We start from the raw sequence: 27078 nt of genomic DNA, 5'->3' as shown, positions 1-27078 counted from the left end.
AAGCCGTGTTCTACAATTTCATCACCTTATAAACAAGCATGATAGTAAGATTAGCTAGATTTTTTAAATTAATTGGACTAATTCGAGATTTCTTTCCACCCCATAAAGCCTTGGAGATAAGTTTATAGGTATGTTCTGTTGGATGGAAGTAATCCAAAAACAAGAACTCATTGGAGTTTGGACAAATTTTGTAACCTTCCCTACCGCATTGTAGCTTCCCCCCTAGAGGTCCATCTCCATAACAGGCACTATTTACATCAAAGAAACCTATGGAATCAAAGAAAATGATATTATCAATAATTAAGAAAAAATAAAAATTTTTGGATTTTTTTCTAAAAGAAAAGCCAACAAAGTCACTAACATGTAATTTAAAATTTGTAAGAAAAAAAACTATTTTTTATAGGAAAACTACAAAAAAAAAACGTGTTCTTCATTTTCGCTTTTCTTTTTTTTTTTTTTGCTTGTCAACTTTGGTTTTTTAATTTAATCCAACTATTTTTTTTTTAACAAATACCACGTCAAGGTTGACATCATCATTTAGCAGCTAAAAGATTACACAAAAATTAAGGTTGAGAGGTAATATTGTATAAAATAATAGAATGATTAATATGAAGCTCTTAATTTAGTTTAGTGAAAAATATACTTCTTATCCCCTATTAAAAGGAAAAAAATGTATTAGTAAAACTAGATGGAATAAACTCTAATGGACTCTTGAAAAGAGATTTGAGATTACTTGATTAAGTATATCCTTGAAAAGTTTTGAATATGTAGAAGTTGGGAAAGCAAGTACTTTTTTAAATTTAATTGTTGAGCAAATTACATCCTTAATCCCTAAAGTTCATGTATATCATTTTGGTTCTTATAATTTAAAAAATAAATTGCCCATTCCCATTTTTCTAAAATTGTAACGGAATGGTCCTTTATCAGTGATATATATATATATATATATTAGATTATGCTTTAAAAAAGTTTATTTTTTACTAAAAGAACTGTTTCTTGTATTTTTTTTCTATTTTATTTAATTGAGCTGTTAAAATACTATTTTTATTTAATTAAATCTTTGTTTGAATGAAATAAAGGTTTGTTATTTTTGTCATGTTAACTTTGTCATAGATAGTTATTATCTATATTAAGCTAGTGATATTTACACTACACATACGTGACAAAACTAGGACTTTTGTAGTTGTGGATATAAAATCTCATGTAAAGGCAAATTCAACATGAAACTTCATAAATAAAAGTTTATCTTAGAAATTTTAAAAATTGCCAAGCCTTTTTGATATTTTAACTTTTATAATTTTTTTTATCAAATTTGAGAATCAAGGTGTGTTGCTCTTTTTTTTTTTTTTTAAGTTTGAGAAAAAAAAAAACAAATTCAAAACCTACTCTTCGAGATATATGCACCAACTATATCCAAATGCTCAAATTCTTTAATTATTTAAATTTTATGGGGTTAGATATTTACCATAACAAGTTGGAATTGCTCGAAAAGGTTGGACAGCATCATTTACTACCCTATAAACACCAATTGCACTAGGATGTCGAACCGGGATCATATTTACCAAGCTTTTTAGTCCCTTATTGTACTTCTTAATGATCACATTCATCTTTCTATAACAGCGATTGGTTGGTGCACCAGGTAAGAAGGCATTTCCTAGAACACAGCCAACAGGACCTAGTGAAAACACAACAATTTTATGAGCACCGAGTTTGTAAATTGATTAACTAGGTTAGCTACTTCTTTGATCATGGCTTGCATATAGGCTTCTAGATCAAGTGTTGGGGTACCAAAAGGAATGAAGTAATTTTATGTGTCATTTGAGTAGGACTCTAAGAAGAATGAAGGTTTTTGAGCTAGACTTTTATCTATCCTATTTTGCTCTACTACTATTTGGAATTATCGTAGTTGGTCTTGGATTGATATCACTCCCTACGACGTGGCATCAAAGATCAAACTATTAGTAATATAAAACTCTAAATTTTCAATATTTGCAAATAGAGAGTGTTCAGTGACTTTAAAATACTCTTTTAGGTTTGTTTGAATATAAAGGCGTATTCCAATTATACAATAGGGTATTTATGGACACTCCCTTAAATTGAAAAACAAAAAATATTTGAACAAAAATTTTATCTAGATGCCTTCAAAATTTTTTCATGATATCTTTTTCATTAATAAAATTAATAAATAATTCATCGATAGTTTATATATATATATATATTATAAGTGCTACTTAAAAAAAAAAAAATGAATCTACCATAAGTTAAACATACGAGTATAATAAAAAAAATTAATGAATTCACTTAAATATGAAGAGCAAACACAAAGCTTCTCCATTCTCACTCTCCAAGCTAACAAATAAGAAATAAAATAAAAAGCAAGAATAATTAAATCTTACCCAATCTTTATTGGTTTCTTACATAGCACCACTTAGTTTATATATATATTATAAGTGCTACTTGAAAAAAAAAAATGAATCTACCATAAGTTAAACATACGAGTATAATAAAAAAAAATTAATGAATTCACTTAAATATCAAGAGCAAACACAAAGCTTCTTCATTCTCACTCTCCAAGCTAACAAATAAGAAATAAAATAAAAAGCAAGAATAATTAAATCTTACCCAATCTTTATTGGTTTCTTGCAGAGCACCACTCCTAGTGCTAGTAAAGTTGATGCCATTTGATGGGTAATCATTTCTACTACCATTCATGAACGCTATCTATGCCTCAAAGTATGGTTGTTGCATATCAATGCTTATAAATTGTGCTGATGCCATTTTAATCATTACTCCAAAAGTATTAATTATCCAACAATTGAAATAAATAAAGGAAATGAAATCAAAATAGCAGTATAAGAAATACATAATAAAGTAAGAGGTAGCTAGCACAAAAATGAAATCAGTAATTGTTGTGCTATTAGTGAACCTACCACTGGGTAGTGGAAAAATGTTGAGCCATAAAGAAGGAAATCTGCCTGTTCACTACAGTTTTTGTTAAAATGGTTGTTTCCAACATAACAAATAAAGTCTTTAAAAATGAAAATTGTTAGAACTTTTTTAGGAAGAGACTATAGCAAATGAAAGATAAATAAGGATATTGATAAGTGTAAAGCTTCTTCTCCATGTTGAAAGAGGAAATCGAATTAATGAAATTTAGAGAATGTAAAGGAGGTTATATGAAGTGAAAATGGAAATAATAATAAGACAAAACAAGAGAATCAAAAGACAAATTGAAACGGAATACATGAGCATGGCGTTAGTCTCCCAAATACTTTTTTTTAAAGGCATTTTTGGGTTTAAAGGACAAAATGGCTAGCATATAGTCGAGGGCATTTATGACTTTTAGGTCGACTTGACATATACAGTGCCATATCAGCTTAACCATTTCTTTAACCTATTTAAATGATCTTTTTTTATGCTAACTTGTCACTTTCTAAGTTGATGATCAGTATCCAGGTTAGTTCAACCTACCAAGTCATCCTAACTATAGATTGAATGTGGACAACCTAAGCTACCTAAAAACTCCTTTTCAACTATAAATAGGGTCATTCAAGTATTATCTAAACATTTCATACTCTTTCACTTTAATACTTTCTCCTTTTTTTTCCTTCCTATACCGATCTTTAACTTAAGCATTGGAGTACATAAGCTAGAAAAACTCCTATCATTTATCTTTAATTGTTCTCTTTCTCTTTCTTGTGGTCTTAGGGTTCTACCTTTTAGCTTGGAGCCAGGCATAACATTTGGCACACCAGTTAGAGGGCTATTCATTATTTAGCCATGCTAAATACCATGTCACCCAGAAAGAGATTTTTTAAGGATGGAGAGCTAGTTGCTGAAGTTGGAACCGAAATTCATAGCAACCAACCCATAGACCAACCTGCACTTGCACAAGAAGGCTTTACAATGAAGCAATTCCAAGCCCTAACTTACTAGTTACAATCCCTCATAGAGGTGATTTAAAGCCTCATACCTCCATAAACTTTTAAAGTACTCGACCTAGTCACCCCTAGAAGATTACCAGCTGAAAGGCATTTGAGCTACAAGGACGTTGAGCCTTATCGGCCTTACATGAAGAGGAACCAATTATTCCAGCTAGCCACTTCCATACTCATGCCTTAACACAAGCCACCACCCAAAAATCTAAACAAGCCAATCTAAAGCCTTAACTGAATAAAAACCTAGAAGCTAGAATGCAAGCCCTAGAAAAAATAGTTGAAAGAAAAGGCTATTACCTTCAAGGATGAGCTTAAATTTTTAGAGACCTTGTCTTTTACCGAGGAGATTGACAAAACCATGCCCCCACAATGTCGACTTTAAGGACTTACAACAATACTACTGACCCTTTTAATCATTTAGAATTTTACTGAACTAACATGATGATGTAAGGGGTGAATGAAGCTCTTATGTACAAAGGACTAGCTACCACACTCAAAGGGGTAGCTCAATCCTAGTACTACAATTTAAAGTCAAGGTCCATTATAACTATTAAAGAGTTTAGTCATACTTTTTTATTTCAATTTATGAGTAGCAAAAAATAAAAAAAACTACCCTGAGCTTGATGTCAATCTACTAGGACAAAAACAAGTTTTTCAAGACTACGTAACGCGTTTTAATGCAGAAGTCATCCAAGTAAAAGATTTAGAGTCCTGACTAGTGGACTCAGTGATAGAGAGTACCATATGAAGCTTACACATTTCCTAAAACCACTAAAGACATTAGGCAACATGCTACTTGTCATAAAAAAATACATTAATGCTAAAGCTACAATGAAAAGCCAAAGTAAGAAAGGTTTATCCCTTTTTTTCGATTGAAACAAAAGGAAAAAAATCTATGATCTTTCCCTGAGAGAGATGACTGTGGTACCCTTAGACTAGGAGCCTGAACAGATAAAAGAACTATACAACATTAAATATCTTCAAAGAAAGGATTTGGATGCATATAGAAAAAGATCCTAAACTCAGATGGCCAAAGCCACTAAAGTAAAATACAAGAAGAGATTTGACAAAAAAAATGTAGTTTCCACCAAGATATTAAACCATAACATAAAAGATTGTGTTAGCTTAAAGAATGAAATAAAGAGTCTGATTAAAAGAAGTTAACTAGGCATATTTGTGGACCAAGCCAAATAAGGTTAAGGTAGGCCACAACACAATAAGGGTAACTAGTGAAAAGAGGTAGGAAAAAAATTAAGAAAATAGATAAGAAGAAAATCGAAAAAGTGGAAACCATATAAATGAGCAAGAAAAAGATGAAGGCTGAACTATAGATAATAGGCCTATTATGAGTATCATAATATGATAACTAGCAAGAGCTTAACCTCAACCAAAAATAAGTTAGACTAGGGGATGATTATGACCATTGGTTTTTCAGCCCAAAAAGAGAACTGCAGGAAAGATAAGACAATCCTTTTTAGATCAAAGGATTTGTAAGGGATCCAATTCTCATATGATGACGCGATTATGGTTGCTACTATAGTGTATAATAATATGATGAGAAGGATCCCATTTGATAATGAAAGCTCGACTTATGTGTTGTATTATGCCATTATGTTGAAGATGAGCATAAGGAAAGAAATGTTAAAGCCATTCATTACCACTTTGATCAGTTTTGGAAATGAACAAGTGCTAGTAAATTCAACTATTAAGCTACTAATAACATTGGGCACTATATAGAAGAGCATCACTTTGATCATAGAATTTATGGTAGTGGATGTTCCCCTTACATTCAATATGATCCTAGGTCGACCTAGCTAGTTTGTTATAAGATCGATTAGTTTAACTTCTCATCTGAAGATTAAATTTCTAACCTAAAATGAAGTTAGAGAGATCAAAGGAAACCAATCCACCGTACGATAGTGTTATATGACAATAATGAAATGAATGACTTAGAAATAGATTTATAATTCAACCAAAGCCAAGGAACTTGAGAAGATAAATGTGATTAGGGTGAATGTCAAGAAAATTGAAAAAGCCAAGCAAGACAACCTTGGTAAAAAATAACATAAAATCAAAAAGAAAAAAAAAAGCACGTTCTTAAGCCACTTTAAGCTCTTAAGCTCTACAATTATACATGTTAAAAAGTTTTGCAAATTTTGAATGATTTTACAAAGCTCAAACTCTTAACTCAACATACATACATACATGTCAATAGAATCAAGCTGTTAAGCTAGTTAAAGTAAATTTGAAATACAATTCTACATTTTGTTGAGCTCAACTTTTCTACATATAATCTTACTAATAATAAACTAATTGCCATGTTGAGATTCATCCTCCTCACAGAAAATAATCCTGACTTAACAGAGCAAAAAAAATAATTGATCAAAGATAAAAGATTAATAACAACTGACAAGAATTGGCTGAAGACCTCGTTTCTATATCATTCTAAGAAAATAATTCTGAAAAATATGTAGAAATTAGAGCGAAGCTCGATCATAAATAATAGCTAATTCAACTTTTAAGAGATAGTACTAACTTGTTTTCTTGGACCTCATTCAATATGTCCAAAATAGATCTTGAGGTAATAGTCCACAAACTATATGCTCTTCGAACATGAAACCAGTTTGGCAAAAAAAAAAAAAGAGAACTTATGCCTCAAAGAGGCAAAAGGCAATAGAGGAAGAGGTTGATAAACTACTAAAAGTAGGCTTTATTAGGGAGACCTACTACTTTAGCTAGATTGCTAATCTAATAATGGTAAAAAAGCATAGCACAAAATGAGAAATGTATGGAGACTTTACCAACTTCAATAAAGCTTGTCCAAAATATAGTTTTTCTCTACCTAGCATGGATCAACTAGTTGATGATTGAGCCAAGCATGGCCTGCTCTACTTTATGGATGCTTACTCTAGCTATAATCAGATTAAAATGCTTAAAAAGATAAGGAAAAAATAGCCTTTATAACTAAGAAAGGCTTATATTGCTATAAGGTCATGCCTTTTGACTTGAAAAATACATAAGTGACCGACCTAAGATTGGTCAATAAAGTCTTCAAAGATTAGATTGATCAAAATATGAAATTATATGTAGATGACACGATTGTGAAGAGTAAGAGCTTGAACGTTTACTTGAAAGATCTAGAGGAGACCTTCGACACTTTAGAAAGTATAATATAAGGCTTAATTCGAGCAAATATGCCTTTAAGGTCACATAAAAAAAATTTCTCTATTACATGATCAACAAAAAGGGCATAAAGATGAACTTCTAAAAGGTTCAAGCCATTATTGACATGAAAGCATCAACCTTAATAAATGAGGTGCAAAGCTAATTGAAAAAATAGTCCCTTTAAGTATATTTATGTCTAGATTGACAGATTAGTGCTTGCCATTTTAAAAATCTTTAGGAACATTCTAGAATTAGATGATGGACACCTCAATGTCAAAAAGTATTAGAAAAGCTAAAAGAATTTTTGTCTCTCATTTTATTCTTTTTAGACTAAGGTCTGACAAGGTCCTATATTTGTATATCATTACAACTAACCAAGCAATCAACTCGGTATTGATCAGGGAAGAAAAAAAGAGGTAGAGGTTAGTATATTTATGAGCAAAGTTTGGATAGGGTCCAAATGAATTATGCCAAGATAGAGAAATTAGCTTACATAGTTATCATGTTAGTTGGAAAGCTTTGGCCATATTTTCAAGCTCACGCAATCAATGTTTTGATTGACCAGCCACTTATGTAAATCTTACAAAAGCTAAAATTATTAGGAAGGCTGATCAAATGAATAGTGAAACTTAGTGAATATAGCTTTCATATGCTTCCTAGGTTGGTTTTGAAATCACAGGTACTAGTAGATTTTATCATTGAATGAACCTTATCTCAGACCAATGAATAGCTCAAGAAGACTGATAAGGTCAAAAAAAAAAGAAATGTAAAAATTTTTTGTTGATGGGTCAACTACTAATCAAAGAAATAAGGCCAGCCTAATCCTGATCAGCCTAAAAGATCTACAATTTCAATATGTTTTAAAGTTAGGATTCAAAGTTTTGAATAACAAAGTCAAATATGAGGCATTAATTGTCAGACTGAAATTAGCTTTCCAGCTTAATATAAAAAAAACATTATTACGTATAATGATTCCTAACTTATGGTCAGCTAGATAAATAGAAAATTCGAAGCTTGGAAAAGATTGAATAAAAAAGTATCTAAATAAGGTGCTGGCTTATTTGGCCACATTCTCTAAGGTCAAGATTATGAAAAATATTGAGGTTAGAAAACACCTTGGCTAATTCGCTATCAAATTGGTAGTAAGAATAACAAATGACAGCTCATCCCATATTTTGGTGAAGAGCTACTAGAAAAAAGTATTGATAAGAAACTAGTCGACCAAATTAAAGAAAAAGTGTCATTGATGACTCCAATCTGAGCTTATCTAATGAATGGTGAACTATCCAAAGATAAAGTTTGAGCTAAGGCTTTAGTAAGAAAAACTCTTTGATACATTTTAATCAATGGGAAACTATATAGAAAATTTTTCATTTTGCCTTACCTTAAATACATAGATGAAAAGGAGGTAAACTATATGCTTAAAGAAATTCAAAAAAAAAATATATGGCAACCACTTTGACCTCAGCCACTGTCCTACAAAGTACTCAGATAAGGCTATTACTAGCCTACCATTAGAAAAGATATAACCAACCTAGTGAAAAGAAGTGATAAATGATAAAGATTCACACACATACAACACCTTCCATCAATCAAGCTAACTCTTATCATAAGTCTTTAGCCTTTCATATAACAGAGAATAAATGTCTTTGGCCTTTACACCCCTACCACAAGGTAAAGAAAATTTGTATTAATAACAATTGACTATTTTAAAAGTGGCTTGAAGTCAAGGGCCTAGCTACCACAATCGAATTTCAAGTTGAAAATTTTGTTTGGAAGAACATAGTCTGTATATTTGGTTTACCTTAGTCCATAATAATGGACAATGAGAAATAGTTTGATAATCTAAGTTCAAAAAATAGTGTTCCAAATTCCATATTGACTTAAGTTTCACCTCAATCTCATAACTTTAGTCTAATAGCTAAGCCTAGGCAGCTAATAAGATTATACTAGAAGCCCTTAAGAAAAGACTAGATGAAACTAAAGGCAAGTGGGCCAATGAGCTACTCGATATACTATAAGCTTTTAAGACGGCCACTAAAGTCTCTACAAGAGAAACTTCTTTTAATTTGGCTTTTGGAATAAAGGCCGTAGTGCTTATGGAGATCAGCCTTTCAAGCTTTCGAGTTGAGCTTGAATTTAAAGAGGAGAATGAAGAAACCCTTGGGGCCATTCTGACTTGGTTGAAGAATAAAGGGATATAGCCTATTAGCAGAGTGTGTCTAATTTCTATAATAAAAGGGTCTAATGTAAGAATATCAAGATGGGTAACCTGTTACTCAAAAAAGTAAAAGCCTCAAGAGATCGAGGTAAAAAGTTAGCTTTAATTGAGAAAGCCCATATGTAGTTAAAAAGGTCATCCATGACATGACTTACATGTTGCAAGATATGAAGAGTAATCCAATCTAAGGACATGGAATACAGACAACCTTAAAACTTATTGCTACTGAAAGGATGCAGAGCCTAGCTCAAACTTATAATTTTGAAAAGTACTTGTACTATGCAATTGTAAAGTTGAATAAAAGTTTTAACTTTGCTTAAATCATACTTAGTGCTCAGCTTAAGCACTAACCATGCTCATACTTGTAAAATTAAAGCCAAATCTAAAAAAATTAAGTATAATTACATTTGATCTAATAACAAAGTATGAAATCTAAAACTTTTGGCTCAGATCGGTAAAAGAAGTTGTCTGCCTTGAAACTTGTAAAAAATTATTATATGAGGGTTACTAAGGTCCTAAAATCAATCTTGAAGAACAAATTTAAAATTGAAGTAAAAACCTTGGTTGTAGCCTTGCACTGAGTTGGCACTTATTTAACCATCAAATTAGATTCTCAAGTTAATTTATTAAATCAAATTGATCAGCTCATCTTATCTAAGCTAACACTTCAGCAATTGTTTCAATTCATAAAGGCTTATCCAAAATAAAATAATACTACTTTATTAATATGTCAAAATTAATAAGTAAGAGATTTAAAAAATAAATCAATTTAATTATATATTTCAAATTGTTATTACCTTTCATTTTATCATAAAATAATTGTTTTTCAACATACAAGCTTATTTGAAATAAAATAATACCAATTTATTAATATTTCAAGAATTAGTAAAAGATTTAAAAATAAATCTGTTTACCAAAACAGTTTAAATGGTTTTAATTATTTGAACAATTATTTATTTCAAATTGTTATAACATTTTGTTCTATCATAAAATAATTTTTTCTGTTCATATAAGTTTATTTAGAATAAAATAATAGTAATTTAATAATATTCTGAAAATTCATAACTAAAAGATTTAAATCTGTTTGCTGAACCAATTTAAACAGTTAAGACTAAATGAACAATTATATATTTCAAATCATTATGACTTTTTGTTTTGTCATAAAATAATTATTTTAGCTCATATAAGTTATTTAAAATAAAATAAAACTAATTTGTTAATAGTTCAAAATTTTATAAGTAAGAAATTTAAAAAATAATTCTATTTACCAAACTAGTTCAAATAATTATAACTATTTGAACAATTATCTATTTCAAATCATTATTACTTTCTGTTTTGTCATAAAACAATTGTTTTTGTTCATATAAGTTTGTTCAATATAAAATAATACTAATTTATTAATATTTAAAAAATTAATCACTAAGAGATTTAAAAAATAAATTTATTACCAAGCCATTTCAAATAGTTTTGACTATATGAATAATTATCTATTTCAAATCATTATAACTTTTTGTTTAGTCATAAAATAATTAATTCTATTCAAACTATTTTATTTGGAATAAAAAAATACTAATTTAATAATATTTCAAAACTTTATAACCAAGAAAATTAAAAGATAAATCTAACTACCAAACCAGTTCATATAGTTAAGACTATATGAATGATTATCTATTTCAAATTGTTATGACTATTTGTTTTGTCATAAAATAATTTTTTTTGTACAAGCTTATTCGGATTAAAGTAATACAAATTTAATAATATTTTGAAAATTAATAAGTAAAAGATTTAAAAAATAAATTTGTTTATCGAACTAGTTCATATGATTATTACTATTGGAACAATTATCTATTTCAAATCGTTCTAACTTTTTCTTTAGCCATAAAGCTATTATTTAAGTTCATACAAACTTATTTGGAATAAATTAATACTAATTTATTAACATTCAAAAAATTAATAAGAAAGAGATTTTAAAAAGTAAATCTATTTACCGAACAAGTTCAAATAGTTATTACTATTTGAACAATAGTTTATTTAAAATCATTATGACTTTTTTTGTTTTTTCATAAAACAATTGTTTCAATTAATACAAGTTTATAATGAATAAAATAATACTAATTTATTAATATTTCTAAAATTAATAAGTAAGAGATTTAAAAAATAAATTTGTTTATCGAATTAGTTGAATAATTATGGCCATATGAACAATTATCTATTTCAAATTGTTATGACATTTTGTTGTGTTATAAAACAATTATTTTTAATCATATAAGCTTATTCTAAATAAAATAATACTAATTTATTAATATTTCAAAAATTAATAACTAAGAGATTTAAAAAAATTGTGTTTGTCAAACCAGTTCATATAATTAAAACTATAAGAATAATTATCTATTTTAAATCATTCTAACCCCTTTTTAGTCATAAAATATTTGTTTCATATCATACAAGCTTATTTGAAATAAAATAATCATAATATATTAACATTCAAAAAATTAATAAGTAAGAGATTTGAAAAAATAAATCTGTTTACCGAATAATATCAAATAGTTATGAATGAATAATCAATTATTTAAAATCATTATGACCTTTTTTTTTATCATAAAACATTACTTCAGTTCATAAAAGCTTATCCAAATTAATAATAAGCAAGAGATTTAAAAAAAATAAAATGTGTTTTCTAAACAAATTCAAATAGTTATGACTATTTGCACAATTGTATATTTAAAATCATTATGACATTTTGTTTTGTCATAAAATAATTGTTTGAGTTCATAAAAGTTTATTCAAAATAAAATAATAATAATAATAATAATTTATTAATATTCTAGTGATTTAAAAAGTGAGTCTATTTACCGAATCCATTTAAATAATTATGGCTATTTCAAACAAATGTTTTTGTTCATATAAATTTATTCAAAATAAAGTAATACTAATCTATTAATAATTCAAAAATTAATAAGAGATTTAAAAAATAAATCTATTTATCAAACTAGTTTAAATAGTTATGACTATTTGACAAATTATTTATTTCAAATAGTTATGACTTTTTATCATGTTATAAAGCAATTGTTTCTATTCATATAAGCTTATTCAGATTAAATAATACTAATTTATTAAAATTTCAATAATTAATAGGTAAACATTTAAATAGTTATGACTATTTGAACAATTATCTATCTAAAATCGTTATGATCTTTGTTTTGTCATAAAATAATTGTTTTTATTCATACAAGCATATTTAGAGTAAAATATTGCTAAATTAATAGCATTCTACAAATTAATAAGCAAGGGATTTAAAACATAAATGTGTTTGTTGAATCAGTTCAAATAGTTAAAACTATTAGAAAATTAGCTAGTTCAATTCGTTCTAACCTTTTGGTTAGTCATAAAATAATTGCTTCAATTTATACATGCTTATTTGAAATAAAATAATACTATTTTATTAACATTTAGAAAATTAATAAGCAAGACATTAAAAAAAAAAAGTTTGCTTACTAAACAAGTTCAAATAGTTATAACTATTTGAACAATTATCTATTTAAAATTGTTATGACCTTTTGTTTTATCATAAAACAATTGTTTCAGTTCATAAAATCTTATCCCAAATAAAATAATATTATTTTATTAATATTTCAAAAATTGAGAAGTTAATCAGTTGATCGAATCAGTTCAAATAATTATGGCCAATTGAATAATTATCTATTTCAAATAGTTATGAACTTTTGTTTTATCATAAAACAATTATTTTTCATCATACAAGTCTATTTGGAATAAAACAATACCAATTTATTAATATTTCAAAAATTAATAAGTAAGAGATTTAAAAAATAAATTTGTTTATCGAACCAATTCTTATTTGAACAATTATCTATTTCAAATTATTATAACATTTTATTCTATTATAAAATAATTGTTTCAATTAATATAAGCTTATTTGGAATAAAATAATACTAATTGAATAATATTCGTAAAATTAATAACTAAGAGACTTAAAAAATAAATCTATTCATCGAAGCAGTTCAAATAGTTAAGACTATATGAACAATTATGTATTTCAAATCGTTATGACCTTTTGTCATAAAACAATATTTCAACTATTTATTCAACAAATTCAAAATGTTATGACTATTGAAGCAATTATTTACTTGATATTGTTCTAACTTTTTGTTTCATCATAAAACAATTGATTTTGTTCATACAAATTTATTTAGATTAAAATAATATTAAGTTATTAATATTTTGACAATTAATAAGTAAAAGATTTTAAAAATAAATATGTTTATCGAACAAGTTTAAACAGTTATGACTATTTAAATAATTATCTATTTTAAATCATTATGACTTTTTTTTTGTAATAAAACAATTGTTTTAGTTTGTATAGGCTTATTTGAAGTAAAATAATACTAATTTATTAATATTCCAAAAATTAATGAGTAAGAGAATTAAAAAAAGAGTGTTTACTAAACAAGTTCAAATAATTATAACTATATGTAGACACTGAATTTTATCTGGAACATTTTTGATGTGATTGACCCAGGCTCATTCGCTAACATAGGCTAGAACCATTAATATAGGACTATTACATAAACCATTTAAGAGGACCATTTACAACTCATAAAGAGCCCACAGTCAACTCAAGTTAAATCTGGTCAAACTTGGTCAATAAAGTAAAAATTAGTCAAAAAAGTCAAATTTGTGTAAAACTTGGTAAAAATGGATAGAACTTGGGTTAGTTCTCAAAATTCACAACCTAATTGGAATCAAGGTGGTTTAAAATTAAAATTGGTGATTTTTAAAACACTAAAAATTTGTATTGCACTTGGGGAAGTACAAAATTACTAAAATGCACTTTTGGTGTATTTTCATAATTTGGTCATCCCAAGCTCAAATTTTTGTGAAACTTTTCAGATCTCAAATTCATAATATTTCATGATTTTAATGCATTTGAAATTATAGCAGTACCTCGAGAGATGTAAAATTACTAAAATACCCCTCTTGGGTATTTTTGTAATTCGGTCTTTCTAAGCTCAGATTTTCATGAAACTTTCTAGATTTCTATTTTATAATATTTCATGATTTTTTGTGCTTTCAAATCCCAAAAATGACCATGGGAACACTGATTTCTAAGAAAATGGCTTAAATACAAAAAATTTTGTACTAATGATAAAATAGTCTTTTCATTTAGTTTAGGGGCTATAAAAATCCATCCTTTGTAGTGAATAATATGGACCATTAGATCTCTTATTGAATCTTGATACAATGGCTAAAGATTGCTTTTTGAAATAAAAAAGGAAGAAACTCTGGCCCTTGGATGAGATTTGATCCAAAAGCCTATTTTTAATCTTTTAAAGATATTTTGGTGGATTTCTCCTTTACAAGAAAGGGGGGCCCTTAAAAAAAAGAAGGTTTTTGGAGTTTAGGAAGAGGAGCCAAAAACTAAATAAAAAAGAAAGGGGTGAAGGATTAGTGGAAAGGAAGGCAAGCAAGAAGGCAGGTCACGTTTTTGGGAAAAGTTGGTAAAAAAAGTGACCTTTTTTTTTCTAGCTCGATCTCTTACATGTGCATACTATCAAAAAATTTCTGCATTTTCTTTGCTCATATGGTTTCACATAAAAAATGAAAAACTTTTTTCAAGTTTCGGTGAGCTTTTAGCAAATGATAGGAAATGGTAGAGTTCATAGTTTTTCAAAAGCTTTAGTTTAGGTTCATAGTGTGGAGATTTAAAGTTCTTTCTTTTGGCCGATGTTCTTTTGGTTTACTATGAAATGAAGTTCCTTTAAAAACTTTTTCTTTTTCTTCTTTTAAAATTTGTTTTTTTTTTTTATTGTTGTTCTTATGTGCCAATGGCATGTAAAAACTTGAAGCTTCATCTTCACTTCCTTATTGATGATTTTTCATTGCATGTGATAGTTTGCAAGAGCTGAAAGTCCGAGTGTGATCTTGGTTTTTTTCGGCATAGCTATTATTTATAAGAAAGTTGGAACTTTTAAAATTTTTTCCTATTTATTGGTGGATTAGTACAAGAAAGGTGGTTTTTCTTTTTTGTGAAAATGCAGCCATGTTTTGTAAATATTGAAGGCTAAAAGATGAGGACCAGGGGGATAAAGCAATTGAATTTTATGTTTCCTTTGTGGTCCTGACATGAATAATAAAAAGTAGAATACTAGTTTAGAAAATCACTTTAGTTGGAATCTTGTGATAAATAAATTTTATAAAAATATAAGGCTTAAAGTTTGTTTCCAATAAAGTTTATTTCTATGTATGTTTGATTTTAATTATACCCATGCAATTCTTTTTATGATTGTTTAAATTTAATTGTAAGTTTAATTTCATGCATTGTTAATTTTCTTATTGTTTGGATTCCCATGCTCGTTTTAATTTAAGCTTTCATACTTAAATCCATGTTTGATATATTTTATTTTTCATGCACTTTAAAGTTATGCATAATAATAATAATGATGATTTTAAAGAAAGAAGAAATATATATGAAATGTGTAAAAATATAAAAATTTATTTTTTAAAAGAATTATAAAAATGAGCTTGCTCTGAAAGTCTACCTAAATGTTGGAAACTTTTAGAGAGGTTCAAAAATTCTTAAAATTTAAACCCAAATCTACTCAAAACCCCAAACTTGTTTTAAGTTTAAAGGATTCGCAAGAAAAAACTTTTATGAAATAATCTTTTCTTGAATGCTGCATAGATGTTGGGGTATTTAGGAAATTTTATTTCATTAAGAATTTGCATAATTTTCGTAACTCAAAATGAAAATTTTTTGTTAAAATATCCAATATAAATATAAAAATAATAGTATAGGATTTTAAATATAAAAAGTTACACCCAAACTCTACCTAGATATTGAAGAGTCTGGATAGTCTCTTTATTTTTGAAAACCTTATTCTTAAATTCATAGTTGATCATCATTGGCATATGTTTCGTTTTTGGATTAATGTGTTCATTTATAATGCATATATATATATCTACTCTAGTTATGGATGTTTAATATTAATTATATTGTTTTTTGTTTTTTTACTACATAAAAAGTTTTCTTGAAAATTTTTAGTTTAACAAATGAAATTAAAATAGAATTCCATGAAATATGATTATTGGTACTCTGCCTATATATTGGAAAGTCATTAATAATTATCATTTACAACGAATGTTATTTTATTATTTTTAAAAGGAATGGTATGATAAATCTCAGATGAAAAGAATAAATTTGAATTATGCCTTTATTTTGGAGAATTCAAAAGTATTTCTTTAATTTGAAGATTTTCATAATATTCCTAAACAAAGATTTTTTAAAACTAATTTCATTGTTTTAAAATGAAGGGAATTATAATTGAATTTTGTATAAAAACCATTTTTGTCCAATATTATATATAGCGTATAATTAATTGGTACCAATTTTGTAGGCGTTGTGGGGGTACTAATCCTTCCCCACACGTAACCAACTCCTAAACCCAATATGTTTTTGTAGACCAAAATCATCTTTTTAATAAAGCTTCAAACATGTTTTATTTGTTTTATTAAAAGATAAAATTTTTGGCAAGCCAATCACACATTAAAAAAAGATTGGTGGTGACTCTTCGTATTTTTCACAATTTTAAATTTTTACATCTAGCGATCAAGTCTTCAGATCGATACGTTACAATAGTTTGGCAACTCCACTAGAGACATTTTAAGAGTTAAGCCAACAATGTTAATTATGCACTATTAAAAACTTTAGATTAAATTGGTTTTAATTGATATTTAATTTAGTTCACTTTATTTTAATTTCTAAAAAAAAGTCAATAAATAAAATAAATTGTATGTTAGTTTTTACTTTGTTTTGATTTGGTGTTTATGATTTATTTACGTTATTTTGATTAATACATCACTTTGCACATCTTTGTATATTCACTTACATGCATAAACTCTAGACCCAAGTTCCATCTTTATTAAGAGGAAGTGAAGTAAATACGCTCTCGTGAGGTGATAACCTCTGCATTTGCTAGTGAAACACTTTTACTTAGATTGAACCCTTTCCATTAGTAGCCTATAATAGGTGAGGATCGGGGAGTCTTACTAGTCTATAATGGATGATGATGTAAGGAATAGTTTGGGAACCTTTAGATATATAAATCCTAACCTAGAATATCATAAGCCCTAAGGATTCAACCTAGGATAGAGCCATACCATCCTTCTTGAAAAAATTACCTAAAGCAAGGACACTATGTAGATTCTACTGTGTTATATGCCATGCTTATTTATTTATTTATTTGTTTGTTTGTTTATTTATTATTTAACATTACTAACTTATTTAATTCTTTTATTACCCTTAATCTTGCTATATGCATCATATAGGCATCATATTTCTTAAAAGGGGGTATTTTTTTTGAATTAATCAATAGTAAAAGAAGAACTCATTAAGCCATCATTAGCATTCACCCCCAGCAAGAATTATTTAGAAGTCAAAAGCCAATCAACAAGCACTCAAGGAAAAGAAGGAGATTGCTTAGGGTTCAGTTTTATGTCTACACTTCCACAATTGGTACAGATGGATTTGAGTCAAAATTATGTAGCCGAGTTGGAATTTATATGGCAACAATTGAGAATAGAAAATAAAGAGTCTTTTTGGAAGAAATATAGGGATATGGCATTACTCATGCTAGTGAAGATTGATGAGGCATTAGTTAAGGCTACGATAGAGTTTTAGAATCCATTTTATCGGTGTTTCATATTTAACTAACAAGACTTGGTCCTTACAATTGAAGAATATTCATCTTTACTCTGAATAAAGTCTGCTAACCAAGACAAGATCTATTGGAAGAAGCAAAAAACTATCAGATATAGAAAGAAGTTAGCTAAGATTTTGTAAATAGTGGTCAAGAAGATAGACAAGCATAAGAAAGAAAAAAAAGGTTAAGACTATTCCATTAGCCTTTCTATTTGAGCATATAAAAAAGCATATTAATACTAATAAGGTGTTAGATGTGTTTGTTTTGGCCATGTATTAGTTGATGATATTCCTTAAGGTATTAGGACATGTAAAAACATTAGTGGTTGACTTTTTTGAGCAATTGGATAAAGGTATAAATCCTTTATCGACTATTTTAGCAAAGACCATTAGATCACTTAATTTTTGTTAAAAGAAGGGTAAGGGGCAATTCATTGAATGTGCTTAGTTGCTTTTTATTTAGCTTAGAAGTCACTTTTAGGGAAAAGAAAAGATATTATTTTGACCAATCTCTATTCATTTTATTCTTAGCAAGGAGTTTGTCACCAAGGAATGGTAGAGGGATTGGATAAAAAGTCAATGGATGTCATTCTTTCTAGAGCTTACTAGTGAAGATGTAACATAAAAGGCACCATGGATGCTTTCTATGACCATTTTGTATAGTTATGAAGATAAGTCATGGGTACCCCTATTAGGGATATAGAGGGCAGTGAGTTATGCACCTCTTATGGCTCAAAGACAATATGACTCGCATCAGTTCATCCCTATGACTCATGGACTTAGTTCACTCAAATTTGATTATGAGGCATCTTATTATATGAAAAAGGTTTATGAAGTCATTAAGGCATGGAAGTGGGTTAACCAAATGAGCTCGGGTAGATTTACAGATAATATTGTAGAAGGATATAAAAAATAAAAAAGGTTAATGAAGTTAGGCCTTTACCAGTCAATGTTTTAGATAAGTTGCCTAGTCCTATTTCAAGGTCGGTATTGTTAACTCTTAAGATCACCTAATGAGAGTTTGAGATTGAAAGAAAAAAGATAGAGAAAGAGAAGATGGCAATGACAGATTAGGTCAACCAATTAAGGTATGATTTGATAATGAAAGGTGATGCAATATAAAAGTTGACCAAAAAACGAAAGGATTTGAAAGAAGATTGGCAAGATCTTTATCAAGAAAATAAGAGATTGAGGTTGGACATCAAACCTTTGAGGGGATCCAAGAAGGATGTGGAAGAATTAAGAAAGATGGTTGGAGTATTGGAAGAATAGAGATCGAGAAAACAAGGAAGTGATCTTTACATTCATTAGAGAATAGTACATATGGAAAGAAAAGTTTTTGAAAGTCTTTGCAAAAGTAGTCAAGTGCCAAAAAGAAAACGAGAAGCAAAAGGTTGAATTAAAGAAGGAACAAACTAGGAAGTCTGATTTGCAAAATGAGAAAAAGGCTTTGGAGTAGGAATTAATGAGCTTGGAGCTTTAGTTGATCAATAATCAACATCCCATAGATAAGATTTTGACTAATTAGTAATAGGGGGAGAATTTTTAGGCCCATATTTGTAACATGGAAGTGGATGCTTGAGAAATGTAAAGAGTAGAGAGTTTAGGAAGGTAGTAGTACATAGAGCATTTGACTTCACAAATCTACAAGGTTGTGCAAAAAGCCAATGAAATGGTGGAGAGAGCTAGAGAACTAGAATGGAAAGTCGTACCAACTCAACATGGTAATAAGCCTTTGTTGAGTTTCTTATGTGAAGTTAGGGAGCAATATGCTCATTAGGTGTTTTTATGGGTTCAATGAAAGAATGATTGAATGATGTACAAGGATTTCTATGGTTAATGAATGTTTTCTTTACTTAGATTTATCCAAAGCAATACTTCTTTTGCATTGCATTATATTCATTGCACTAATAATTAATAACAATATTAATAGTAGCAATGACAACAATAATTATACCATGTGTTCTAATTTACAATCAATAATTAGAGGTTTAAGGATAGAAAAGCCAAAGAAGTCCGATCAAGCAATTTCACATAGATATAATACCCGTTCTAATTTTTGAGCTACGAAAGAAGAGGATATGGCTAGGTTTGATAAAGGAAAGGGTGATGGAAATTTAATTAAATATCAAGGTAGAGATGTTTGAGTTAAGATAGTTGTTAACTAGCTCCTTAAAAGGCAAGGAAGTTGCTAGTACACAACAGTTAGGAAACAGGGTTAATGTGGCAAAACTAGCATATCCTTCAAAATTTGCTCCACCGCGAATTCATACCTCCCAAGGAATCTATTTATAGTCACTAGCCACATAACCTTTCACTGGACCTTCTATTAATCAATACTAGCCTTTCATTTTTAGTAAACCATCTCAGATGCATGTGAATATTAATCTTATCACTATAACAAATCTGGATGAACCTATTAAACAAGAAAAGCTACATGGCATGTTTACGCTAGTAGTGAGTGGTGAGATGAAAAATAAGTATGATTTGTTGGAAGAAAGACTGAGAACCGTTAAAATGAATGATGTCTTTGGGAACGTGGATGCAAATGAGCTTAGTTTAGTGCTCGATGTGGTTATACAGACAAAATTCGAGGTTCCTAACTTTAAGAAATTTGATGGAACCAAGTGTCCACTGCTCATGTTACAATGTTTTGTTGTAAGATAATGGGTCATACTTATAATGATAAGCTTCTAATACATTATTTTCAAGACAGTTTAACTAGATCTATAGCAAGATAGTATGTCCAATTAGATTAAAGCTAGTTTATACGTGGAAAGACCTAGCCAAATCTTTCTTGGCTCACTATAGGCATGTTATGGACATTACCCCGAATAGGCTATCTCTACAAAATATTGAAAAAAAAGTCAACTGAGACTTTTTAAGAGTATGTGTATTGTTGGAGAGATGCAACAGCTTAAGTTCAACCACCATACCTAAAAAGAAAGTTACAGTATTATTTATTAGCACATTAAAGGCCCCATACTATGATAAAATGGTAGGAAATGCTACTAAGAATTTCTCTGATATGGTGATTTTAGGAGAAATGATTGAGAATTCCATTAAAATTGACAAAATTAAAGGACCTAGAGCTTTCGGTGCTAAGAAGTCAGCCAATCTAAGGAAAAATGAGCAAGAGAAACATGTTATATCTATAGGGAATCCCTTATTTTGTTCCTTTATCTCGTATAATCCAAGACCACAATTCCCCACTTACTATCCAACTACCAACTTAGTTGCCCAACTATCATACTTTCTCAACCCTCCTAACAATCGCCATATAGATTAAAAGTTAATCTATAGCCACCCAGTTTTACTTTAGTAATGGCAACCCAAGCAGCTAATCCAAGTCAAAAGAATTCACAAAGTAGCAATAATAGGGAGAAGCCTCAGTTTGACCTTATCTTTATGTTGTACACTAGCTTATATCCACAGCTAATAAGGGGTCATCTTATTGCTCCAAAGTATGTAGTGCCATTGAAGCCACTATACCCAAAATGGTATGACCATAATGCTAAATGTGATTATCATTATGGTGTGGCTGGCCATTCTATTGAAAATTCATGGCTTTAAAGTATAAGGTGCAAGAGTTAATAAATGAAGGTTTGTTGAATTTTAATTCTAGAGAAAAGCCTAATATTAGTAAAAACCCTATTCTCAACCATTTCGATGGTAATATTAGTGCTATGGTAGAAGGATAATGGTCAAGAATGAAGAGATGGGTAGGTGAAATGGAGATCCCTATAAAGAAAATATTTGATTGTTTGGTAAGGACAAACATGGTTGTTCTAGTAGTGGATGATAAAAGCAATTTAGATAAATGACCATGATTGTTGTTACCATAGGAAGAATGTGGAGCATGTGATCTAAGACTATCAAGGGTTTAGTGTTGCAACAGTTATAGATGAATAGGGTCATTGATTTTTTATCTTGAAAAGAATGTTGGTAGTGTGGACATGATAAGTGATAAATTGGAAGCACCTTTCATTTCAAAACCCCTTACCATCTTTTATGTTAAGGAAATAGAATCGGTTATAAAGGAGTAGGTGTATTTCCCTAGGGCATCACTAACAATTTATGTCCCTAGTCTTTTTCTTTACAAAAAATATCGATCGATTTTATGGGACTATAACAATAAAGAAGAAATTCAAAGGTCTACAGATGGATTAGCTTTAAAAAATAAGAAAGGCAAACTCACTACAAATATAACAGTGGTCGAAGGAATGACTAAAAGTGGTCATTGTTATACTCCTAAAATGATTGTAAGGGCTAAGAAAGGAAAGGCAAAGGAAGAAGAAAAGTCACAGCAAAAAAATGTCCTAATCCTGTTGAAATAAACCTAGAGGTCCATTATAAAAAGCTTGTGCTAGAAAAAGAGCCTTGCGAGTTTCTAAAGTCATCAAGCATAGTGAGTATAGTACAAAGGACCTATTGAATAAGTTGCCATAATGTATCTCTTTGTTATCACTCGTGTTGAATTTAAAACCACATAGGAATGCTTTGTTGAAAGTGCTTAATCAAGCTTATGTTGAGCATAATCTTTTTGTGAAAAGTATGGATCATATGAGGGGAAGTATCATGGCCCCAAATTTTATTTCTTTAATAATGATGAGATACCTTCTGAAAGGCATAGAAATGTCAAGGCTTTACACATTACTATTAAGTGTAAAACCTATACAATGGCTAAGATGCTTATCTATAATGGGTCATCCATTAATGTAATGCCTATGACCATGCTCTCAAGCTACCAATAGATTAGTCACATATGAGGATTAGCCATATGACAGTTAGGGCTTTTGACGGGGCATAGAAGAAAGTGATTGGTGATATCAAGATTCTATTATAAATTGATCCATGTACCTTTAATGTCCAATTTCAGGTTATGGATATTACACCCTCATATAATTGGTTACTTTGAAGAACTTAGATTCAAACAACGAGAGCCATACCTTCATCTTTGCATCAGAAGGTGAAGTTCATTATTGAAAGAAAACAAGTTTGCTTAGATGGTGAAGAAAACCTACTGGTAACCAAAACTTTGACCACTTTATATATTGAAGCTATGAAAAAGCATCAAGTGCTCATTTAGAGCCTTTGAGATCGTAAATGCTACATATGTTGAAGACAGGTAAAAAATATCTATGCCTTGGCTGTCAAAAACTATAAGCATGATAGCTAAGTAGACCATTAGCAAAAGCTAGCGAGCTGGTCAGGGTTTGAAGCATCTTTACAAGGAATCAAGAAAATGCCAATTGCAATTGAGGAAAGGCGAGGCATAGGTTTTAAGCCTACTGCTGTAAATAAGAGAAGAATGATGTTGGAAAAAAGAGAAAATAGAATGGCACACTTTAGAGGCCACGATTCAGATAGTGAGGGGATAGTATTCTCATACTTTATAAAATATTTTATTTTGACAGATATGTTTATCTTAGATCAATAGAAGGAAAAAAAAAAAAGAATCAATTGTCAAAATGGAGGAAGTTTTCTCTCAGGTTCAAATTACGAAAGATATAAAGGAGATGTAAGAAGAAAAGACTTTTTTTCTAGAGTTAGGAGTTTAAAAATGGTGTTTTGGTTACTATCGTCTTTTGAACATCTGAGGCTTTAAGTTCCAATTGCTTTGGCCCAAAAGCATGCAGAGAGTAAATATATGGGCTTTGTTTTTAATTATCCTAACTTAAGTAATGAATGCAATGCATTTCTCATACATCATATTCCTATTTCTTTTTCTTTGTTGTTTATATTTCTTTTATTTTGCCCAATTAACCTATATTTCCTTATGACTATATATACCTATTTTCAAGTCTTTAAATAATGAACATTATGGATGAGCAAAACAATGATACCAAATTTGATTTCAAAAATTCAATTGACATTAATGAGCTTGTTGATGATGTTGACTCTAAAGACTATGAGTTACCTCATGAGTTGCTAAAATGGGTGGAACAAGAAAAGAAACCTATAGAGCCTCATCAAGAGACTATAGATCTATTAAATCTAAGAGATGAAAAGAATAAGAAGGATGTCAAGATAGGTTTTTCATTGCCACTAATGGAAAGCAAAAGTTAGTGGATTTATTAAAAGAATATGTAAACATATTTGCATGGTCTTATCAAAACACGCCAAACAGATATTGTCGAGTATAAACTGCCTCTAAAACTAGAGTATTAACCAATGCAACAGAAGCTGAGGCACATAAAACCAAAGATGTTGTTGAAAACAAAAGAAGAAGTAAAAAAACAATTCGATGTAGGTTTTCTTAGAAGTGGCTAAATACCCAAAATAGGAAGCCAATGTAGTCTTGGTTCTAAAAAATGACGGAAAGGTAAATATGTGTATGGATTATGGGGATTTAAATAAAGCTAGCCCAAAGAATAGTTTTTTATTGCCACATATTGACATTTTGGTGGATAATACTGCCAAGCATTTCATTTTTTCATTCATGGATGGGTTCTCTGGATATAATTAAATCAAAATGATTTAGGAAGATATGGAGAAAAACACATTCGTGATGATATGGGGTACATTTTATTACAAAGTTATGCCATTTGGGCTTAAAAATGTTAGTGCCATATATCAAAGAGCAATGGTCACTATTTTTCATAACATGATGCATAGGGAGATAGAAGTATATATGGATGGATAGCAAAGTTTAGGAAGGGAGAATATCATGTAGTTAACCTTAAGAAATTCTTTGAAAGGCTATAAAAGTACCAACTCAAGCTAAATCCAACCAAATGCATGTTCAGGGCTAAATTAAAGAAATTATTAAGATTTGTAGTTAGTGAAAGGGGTATTGAGGTAGACCCTAATAAAATTCAAGCCATTCAAAATTTAACAGTGTCACATACACAAAAGGAAGTGAAAAGCTTTATAGGGCAATTGAATTATATTTCTCACTTTATATCTTAGCACTTAAAAGTGTGATCCAATCTTGAGGCTGTTGCATAAAAATAATCTTGGCAATTGGGATGAAGAATGTCAAGGTGCTTTTGAGAAGATTAAGTAGTATTTGACAAATCCATTGGTGTTAGTGCCACTTGTTGCCAGAAGACTGCTAATCTTATATTTAATAGTGCAAGAGAATTTAATAGGTTGTATACTGGGGGGCAAAAAGAAGAAACTGGCAACAAAGAACAAGCCATTTACTACTTGAGCAAAAAGTTCACAGAATATGAGATTAAGTATTCCCAATTTGAAAAAATGTGTTATGCATTAGTGTGGACTACTAGTAGGCTTAGGTAATATATGCTTTATCACACAACCTGACTTATATCAAAGTTAGATGCCTACAAATACATGTTTGAGAAGCCATCCCTATTGGGCAGAATAGTTAGATGGCAAGTCATGCTATCAGAGTATGATCTTATGTATGTGCCTTAAAAGTCTATAAAAGGAGCTACGATAGTCGATTTTCTTGCTGATAGGGCCATAGACGATTATGAGCCCATAAAGCTTGATTTTTCGAATGAAAATCTAATGAAAATCTTATGAGATGAGGATGAAGAGCTTATGACAAAGTTATGGAAGATTTTTTTGATGAGGCATCCAACGTAATGGGGTATGGCATCGAGGTAGTATTAATATCTCCTAAAGGGAATTACTACCCTAGCACTGTAAGGCTAGATTTTAATTCTACAAACAATGTTACTAAATATGAAACATGTGCCAAGGGATTACATATGGCCATTGAAAAAAAAATTAATGTATTGAAAGTGTATGGGAACTCAGCCCTAGTGATTTACCAATTGGAAGGTGAATAAGAGACTAAGGACCTAAAGTTGGTGTTATACCAAAAGCACATAGCTGATTTGATTAAACAGTTTAAGGAGATTTAGTTTCAACATGTTCTTTAAGAAGAGAATTAAATTGCTAATGCAATGGCTACTTTGGCTATAATGTTCATGATAAATGCCAATACAAGAACTCAACCCATTCTAGTACAAATGCGGGATTCATCGGCCCATTGCTCAAATGTGAAAGAACAAAAAAATTATCGACCCTGGTATCATGACATTGTACATTGCATGAAGTGTCGTGAATATCCCAAGCATACTTCAGAGAATGATAAGAGGATTATTCGAAGATCATCAATGTGGTTTGTGCTAAATAGGGAAATCTTGTACAAGAAAGGTTGAGATTAAGTACCATTAAGATGCGTAGATGCCATGGAAGCTAGAAAGATTCTAGAGCAAGTCCATAAAGGGATTTGTGGGATGTATGCTAACAAACACATGATGGCCATATAGATAATAAGGGTAGGATATTACTAGACAACATTGGAGAATGATTGCATCAATTATGCTAGGAAATGCCACAAATGTCGGATCTATGTAGACAAAATTCATTTTCCTCCAGTTCTATTGTATGTGTTAGTGTCATGGGCTTCAGTCTTAAGCCTAAATCTATGCAGCCTTAAGCTGAGAAATGAACTCCTTAGCCAAAGTTTAGCCTACTAAAGAAACATGCAGGTAAGCAACAACAAGGAAAGGCAGAATACACAAGTTAGAAGAAAACACAATAGAATATTGGAATATGTTTTGTATATTACTAAAAACAAGTGTTTGATAGTGTATAAAGGAAGGAGGGGTGACCCTCTATTTATAACCCCAGTATCGTATGTCTAATCATAAAATCAAGGGATTATATGATCTCTAAGAATAGGAGACTACACATTAATGCACAGATTACATAAGGCTTCTTCTGATTCTAAGGGCCAACCAAATCTTACATTGAGTGCTCTTAGAAGATTTTGGATTAGTCTAACTCTCTTTGGTCCATTTAGGTAGGCATGATGCTGGCTTGGCCTTGGTTGTATGGGCAAGCCTGACTGATGTGCGAATAGTCTGGACTTCTCTACCAAGCTTATTACTCAAACCCCTGTAACTATCATTGGTGCTTGAGCCTTGGTCATTGATGCTTAGTTTTAAGCACCTAGTGTGCCCGCCTAAAGTATGACATTCTCCTTCACCTGATCTCACAATGCCTTTGTCACATCTTCTATGTGCAACTACCTGATCTGGTCTTAAAACTACCAT

The 27078-nt window shown here is 29.8% G+C and overlaps 1 pseudogene; it reads right to left on the bottom strand.

The window, feature by feature from the left end:
- LOC149514049 (GDSL esterase/lipase 6-like) lies at nt 1-27078 on the bottom strand (annotated as a pseudogene).

This window comes from Durio zibethinus, chromosome 17, assembly GCF_047325235.1.
Source record: "Durio zibethinus cultivar Kanyao isolate XHJ-2024 chromosome 17, ASM4732523v1, whole genome shotgun sequence".
NCBI lineage: Eukaryota > Viridiplantae > Streptophyta > Magnoliopsida > Malvales > Malvaceae > Durio > Durio zibethinus.
Note: the sequence above shows the minus strand (reverse complement) of the source record. Positions and strands in the feature narration are given on the sequence as shown.